Consider the following 7,385-nt stretch of genomic DNA (forward strand, 5'->3'; position numbering starts at 1 on the left):
AACCTAATTTAGGGTTTTTAGAACCTATTTTAGGATTTTTAGAGCCTAATTTAGGGTTTTTGGAACCTATTTTAGGATTTTTAGAACCTATTTTAGGATTTTTAGAGCCTAATTTAGGGTTTTTGGAACCTATTTTAGGATTTTTAGAACCTATTTTAGGATTTTTAGAACCTATTTTAGGATTTTTAGAGCCTAATTTAGGATTTTTAGAACCTATTTTAGGATTTTTAGAACCTATTTTAGGATTTTTAGAGCCTAATTTAGGTTTTTTAGAACCTATTTTAGGATTTTTAGAACCTATTTTAGGGTTTTTAGAGCCAATTTTAGGATTTTTAGAACCTATTTTAGGATTTTTAGAACCTATTTTAGGATTTTTAGAGCCTAATTTAGGATTTTTAGAACCTATTTTAGGATTTTTAGAACCTATTTTAGGGTTTTTAGAGCCTAATTTAGGATTTTTAGAACCTATTTTAGGATTTTTAGAACCTATTTTAGGATTTTTAGAGCCTATTTTAGGATTTTTAGAACCTATTTTAGGGTTTTTAGAGCCTAATTTAGGATTTTTAGAACCTATTTTAGGATTTTTAGAACCTATTTTAGGATTTTTAGAACCTATTTTAGGGTTTTTAGAGCCTAATTTAGGATTTTTAGAACCTATTTTAGGATTTTTAGAACCTATTTTAGGATTTTTAGAACCTATTTTAGGGTTTTTAGAGCCTAATTTAGGATTTTTAGAACCTATTTTAGGATTTTTAGAACCTATTTTAGGGTTTTTAGAGCCTAATTTAGGATTTTTAGAACCTATTTTAGGATTTTTAGAGCCTATTTTAGGATTTTAGAACCTATTTCAGGGTTTTTAGAGCCTAATTTAGGATTTTTAGAACCTATTTTAGGATTTTTAGAACCTATTAGGGTTTTTAGAGCCTAATTTAGGATTTTTAGAACCTATTTTAGGATTTTTAGAACCTATTTTGGATTTTAGAACCTATTTTAGGGTTTTTAGAGCCTAATTTAGGATTTTTAGAACCTATTTTAGGATTTTTAGAACCTATTTTAGGATTTTTAGAATCTATTTTAGGGTTTTTAGAGCCTAATTTAGGATTTTTAGAACCTATTTTAGGATTTTTAGAACCTATTTTAGGATTTTTAGAGCCTATTTTAGGATTTTTAGAACCTATTTTAGGATTTTTAGAGCCTATTTTAGGATTTTTAGAACCTATTTTAGGATTTTTAGAACCTATTTTAGGGTTTTTAGAGCCTAATTTAGGATTTTTAGAACCTATTTTAGGATTTTTAGAACCTATTTTAGGGTTTTTAGAGCCTAATTTAGGATTTTTAGAACCTATTTTAGGATTTTTAGAACCTATTTTAGGGTTTTTAGAGCCTAATTTAGGATTTTTAGAACCTATTTTAGGATTTTTAGAACCTATTTTAGGGTTTTTAGAGCCTAATTTAGGATTTTTAGAACCTATTTTAGGATTTTTAGAACCTATTTTAGGATTTTAGAGCCTATTTTAGGAACCTAAAAGCCCATTTTTTATAGCCTAAAAATCCGAGGTCTAGTGATAAGATGAAATGGATTAAGGGACAATCACAAACACAAATGGACAGCACACAAGTCCCAGAAAGGATTATACTAGCTTTGGGTCCACACACCAGAGCCTCGTTAGTGTGCAAAATACAGTCCAGGGTGTACTACGTGGAAGTGAGGTTGAAATTTTCGTGTCTTGAGAAAGGGTCACCCCTTATACTCCAACAACGAAAACTGTAACTTGTTACTTTTTGAAATTACATAGTAACTTTAACTGATTTTTTTGAAGTAATTAGTAACTAATTTAAGAGTTACTTCAATTTATGTTTTCGCAAGAACAGATTTTTCATAATTCCGGATTTTTCCAATATCTTGATCCGAGAGCATAACTTTAAAATGATTGATTGATTTGGTGTTTTAAGTCCACTTTATGCACAGTAAGGCTAATCGGGACTGGACCTACGGTTTAAAGTGGGATCAGAACCACTATGTGCCTCCACCGGGTATCGAACCTGGGACCAACTTTAAAATGAATGGGTGAATTTATGATAATTAAAATTATGAGTAAATGTAATTTTATCATCAAAATCAACACAATATGGGCCCTAAGCTTTTAGAAAACCTGGGACATATTGAAAGTTCTCGATTTCTGAAAATCATTTGTAGACATGCCACAGGGTTTTAGTTCTTCATTAATAACATAAGTATGGTTTGCTTTAAATAATATATAAGGTGTTAAACTTCAGTTCAAGTATAAGGGTTTACTTTGAATTTTATTACCTCTATACTTTTATACGAGTATTTATCTGTACGATAAGATATCCCACGATCCATTATCGCTGATGAGTGTTGAACAAAACACAATCGACTTGTTCAAAAGGTCAAGGACGACAAGGTAAACTCGGGCTATTGACTCAAATTAAACAGTTTGAAAGATTTCACACCTTTCCTTGTAGTAACAAGATATTGGGTTCATTTTTAGATACTGTAAGTGCCTTTTAATCTTGTGTTAACTTTTTTTTATCAATATTATTACAAGAAGTATAGGTGTGTTTTACCTACGTCACAAACTGTTGCATTGTGGTTTCGAGCAGCCATGATTGAGGCCAGTTCTTGTAAGCATACGGAATTCAGGAGATACTAACACAGGCATTCGTGATTTAAAAGAAACGTGGAGTTGCATGTATTGTTCTAATAAGGTACTGGATGAACGAATGGATTCAATTTTGGGCTGTACGGCGGCACCTAATGCCATTTTGCACCCTACAATGTACACGGGGGAAATCTCCTTATCTAAGAATTTAAAAGGGGGTGTAAAATGCCCCTTTAGAACAGTTAAAAGTGTAAGGTTGTAAAGACATACACAATCCATTAAAACGGTAAAGCAGGGGAGATTCTTATATGTAGGAAGTGAGGAACTTCCTACACTTCAATTATAGTTGCTTCCAGTTCTCTACTTTTTAGGAGTTTAATAATAATGTGCGTTATAAAATTATGAGCTCAATGTACGTACACTAATTTAGCTACTGTCAAGAGTTGACTGCTCGCTCGCTCCAGCTGCAGCCCAAAGACGATGGACACATGGGCTTTGCTGCTCCTCCGCTGGTATCACTACAAACAGATAGGTGAGAAGTAGAAAAGGGGCAGGGGAAGGTAGCGGTTTTAAAGCATCCAGCGAGGAAGCATCGAGGGTTTCCTCAATCAGTGATGCTGACCCCAACAAAATGGTACTAAACCTAGCACAGTGTGATCTTTGTTGGCACCTAGCAACCTGCTTTTGGCATAATGGTCAAATATAGCATAATCTGCAAACGTGAGTCTCTGGGAGAGGGAATTCTAATTCAAAGGAATGTGTCTTCAGGAAATGAAAGTAAAATTAGGTCCAAATCTTACTTTTACTTCACCAGCGGAAATGTTTCAAATAAAAGGGAGTATGACTTAACAGCAAGCTTTTAACAACCATATCATGATCCATCCTCTATCTTTTCTTTATCCTGCCAGATTTTGTTCGTGAGGAAATTTTATGGCAGGAAATCGATAGAAGTTTGGGGGTAAAAAAAGTATTTTCTAAAACCGTTTCAAGTTCTTTGCTGAATCCATTTCGTTTGTTGAGCCATCGTACACAATTTTTCAAACCTTCCTCGGTTTATTATACCTTCTTCCTACATCCCAAAAAAGCCACGAGTCGCCAATGCGGTAAAGAAAGACTAAAAAGTTCCTCAGAGGAAGAGGAAAATGGCCGTGCTTCTCAAAAAGCTAAAAACAGTTAAAATACTCCCTTCATCTCCCAACATGGATGATATGGACAGGTAAGATAAAAATTTGACCCGGGCGAGGTGAATATTTGGCGCCCCTATTTTCCATTCTCCCTTCCCTCCCAATTTTCTACACTCGTACGGGAGTGACTTTAGAAACTTTCGTGTATAGTGAGATTTCTACGTTTCTGAGTGTACTTAGGTTTTTAGTTGGTAGTGATTGAAATGCTACGAGAGTCAGTGGCGCAGGAACGTTTTTCATTTGGTACAAAATTCAGCCTCCCATATTATATATATATATATATAGGTACCTATACCTAGTAGGCACGTATCTACAAATACATTTCGGAGGGGTCCAACCAAGTGTCGCAATAATAATCAAAATAAATAATAATAATAATAATAATTAGAATATTTATATTTAATTTAATTAAATATGTAAATTAATTCATATTGTTTTGTTATTATTACATGAATAGGTAAAATATAGTAAAATAATAGAGATATATTATCTAGCTTACGTGTAGTTAATATCGCCAACATATGCATAAAAACAAGAAACACACGAATGTCCTATTATTTGATGCAAAATTTGCATAAATATTTTTTCTTTGTTATCTTAGAATTTTTTTAACATATTTTAAACCAGATAAGAATTCTGAAATATATAAAGCTCTGGACCTCGTTCTGGGTTTATTTGGATTTAACAGAATGGAAAATCAGGAGTTCGAAATGTAAAAATTGCGAACAAAGCTCGTACATCTATTCATTTTAATGCAGGTTGAGATTAAAGGGTTTAATTGATTGATTGCGTTGGTGTTTTAAGTCCACTTTAGGCACAGTAAGGCTAATCGGGACTGGACCTACAGTTTAAAGTGGGATCCGAATCACTATGTGCCTCCACCGGGTATCGAACAGGAGACCCCTTGATTACAAGCCGACGACGGAGATTAAAGGTGCTGAGGAGGATCTTGAGTCACCCCATCCAGGAATAATCATCTCCCACCCACTGGATATAGAAACCACATTATTGAATATATCATACTTAATAGAGTTCCAGTTCAGTTCATTCTGTTTTTAAAGTCCCATAGCTACGCATAAAAATATCTTTAAACAATTTATGGCAGATGTGTACCACATCCAATGTCTTTTAGAAGCCATGCATTTGGTATTTTCTCAGACATCTATAGGGCGTGATATTAAAAAAAAAAACCTAAGTTGAGATGGTTCACGATCAACAAGTAGGATGTCTAAGTTTGAAATATTTGTGAAACATTTGACAAAGCATTTATTTGTTATGTAATTAGCTGTACCTAATGGCACTCTTCAAACACTGAAACTACTATCATTACATATACAAAAACAAAATTCTTCAGATCTCAGAGGAAGCAAGGAAAGCCATACCTTCAGAAGGTTTTTTTTCCTTCTCAATCTTTGGTGGACAATGTGAAGACCCGACCAAGGTATTTTTTTTTCGTGTATAGTGTTATTAAATGCAGATACATGTGACTTGTCAATTTCTCTTTTATGTGAAAAGATAAATTATAATATAAGCAAAAGCATGTGCGCGTCACAGGTAAATATTTTCGCATCTACAAAGAAAATCCAAAACACATTCCCACCTCGCCGGCCTTTGTGGCGGAGGGGTTAGCATAGCACGCTATGACTCCAGAGGTCACAGGTTCGAATCCCGGCCTGGCATGAGCGTTATTTGTGAGTGTCCATCAATTTCATCATATCATCACTCATAATAAAACTAAAAATTATACTTTTTTCTATGGTGGTACTGAAAATCATAATTTTGGAACAGGCTTTTTCATAAATAATAGAATTATCTCTGCTCTTAAAACAGTAGAATTTATTAATGACAGGATATCATATGCAGTTTTACAGGGTAGGTGGTGTAAAATTATTTTAATAAACATACATGCACCAACGGAAGATAAAGATGATAATACTAAAGATGATTTTTATGCAGAGTTAGAACAGGTCTTTGATAAATTTTCTCAATATGATATGAAAATTCTGTTAGGTGACTGTAATGCACAGATTGGCAAAGAAGAGACATTTAAACCCACGATTGGTAAAGAAAGTCTTCATGAATTAAGTCATGATAATGGTATAAGATTGATTACTTTTGCAACCTCAAAGAATTTAATTGTGAAAAGTACCACTTTTAAACATAAAGATATCCATAAATATATCTGGTCTTCTCCAGATGGTAAAACTCATAATCAGATAGATCATATTCTCATTGATAAGAGAAGGCATACTAGTATAATTGACGTTCGTACACATATAGGTGCTGACTGTGCCAGTGACCATTATTTAGTAATTGCTAAATTACGAGAAAGACTCGCAGTGATAAATCATAAGCAACATAATCTAAAAGTTATAAAATTTAATACAGGAAAATTTGCTGATGAAAGAACTAAGAAAGATTACCAAATTAAACTGTCAAATAGATTTGATGTTTTGCAGGATTTAAATGATGATGAAAATATAAATTAAACAGACGTAAATAAGAATTGAGAACACATACGTAATGCAATAGAATCAGCAGCTAAAGAAAGTATAGGATACCATAAACCAAGAAAAAGTAAGCCATGGTTTGATAATGAATGTCATAATCTAATAGAAATAATAAATCAGGCTAGACTTAGGTGGTTAAATAACTCTGATGATACAAATCTAAACAATTATAATAGAATAAAGCGAGAAGTTAACCGCACGTTTAGAAGTAAAAAAAGAGATTACTTGAAAAGCAAAATTAATGAAATTGAAACAAACAGCAAAAACAAAAATATCAGAGATTTATACGTATAAATGAATTTAGAAAGGGGTGGCAACCTAAAGTAAACTTGATAAAAGATAAAGACGGTGATTTTCTAGCTGACCCAAGCGATATTCTAAATAGATGGAAGAACTACTTTAATGACCTTTTAAATGTTCATGTAGGAGATAAATCAGAAGTAAATGAAGTGAACACAGCAGAACCTTCAGTTCCACAACCTAACTTGACTGAAGTTAAAGATGCTATTAAAAGGCTAAAGAATAACAAAGCACCTGGCATTGATTTAATACCAGCTGAGTTAATTAAATATGGTGGAAATTCATTAATATGTCAAATTCATAAATTAATTTGTTTAATATGGAATAAAGAAGAAATCCCTCAACAGTGGAAAGAATCCATAATTGTTCCTGTGTTTAAAAAAGGTGATAAAATGAACTGCAATAATTACCGTGGAATTTCTCTACTCTCAACAACATACAAAATATTGTCTAACTTTCTTTTAACAAGACTAACCCCATATGCTAATGAAATTATAGGTGATTATCAATGTGGATTTAAACGTAACAGATCAACTACAGATCAAATTTTTCACATCAGACAGATACTTGAAAAAAGTGGGAATATAATCAAAATGTCCATCAGCTATTCATTGATTTCAAAAAAGCATATGATTCGGTCAAAAGAGAAAAATTATATAATATATTAGTAGAGTTTGGAATACCTAAGAAGCTTGTTAGTATGATAAAAATATGCACCAGTGAAACAGAAAGTAAAATTCGTTTAGGTATTAATATGTCTGACAAAT

The sequence above is a fragment of the Lepisma saccharinum genome, chromosome 10 (assembly GCF_977018435.1).
Source record: "Lepisma saccharinum chromosome 10, izLepSacc3.1, whole genome shotgun sequence".
NCBI lineage: Eukaryota > Metazoa > Arthropoda > Insecta > Zygentoma > Lepismatidae > Lepisma > Lepisma saccharinum.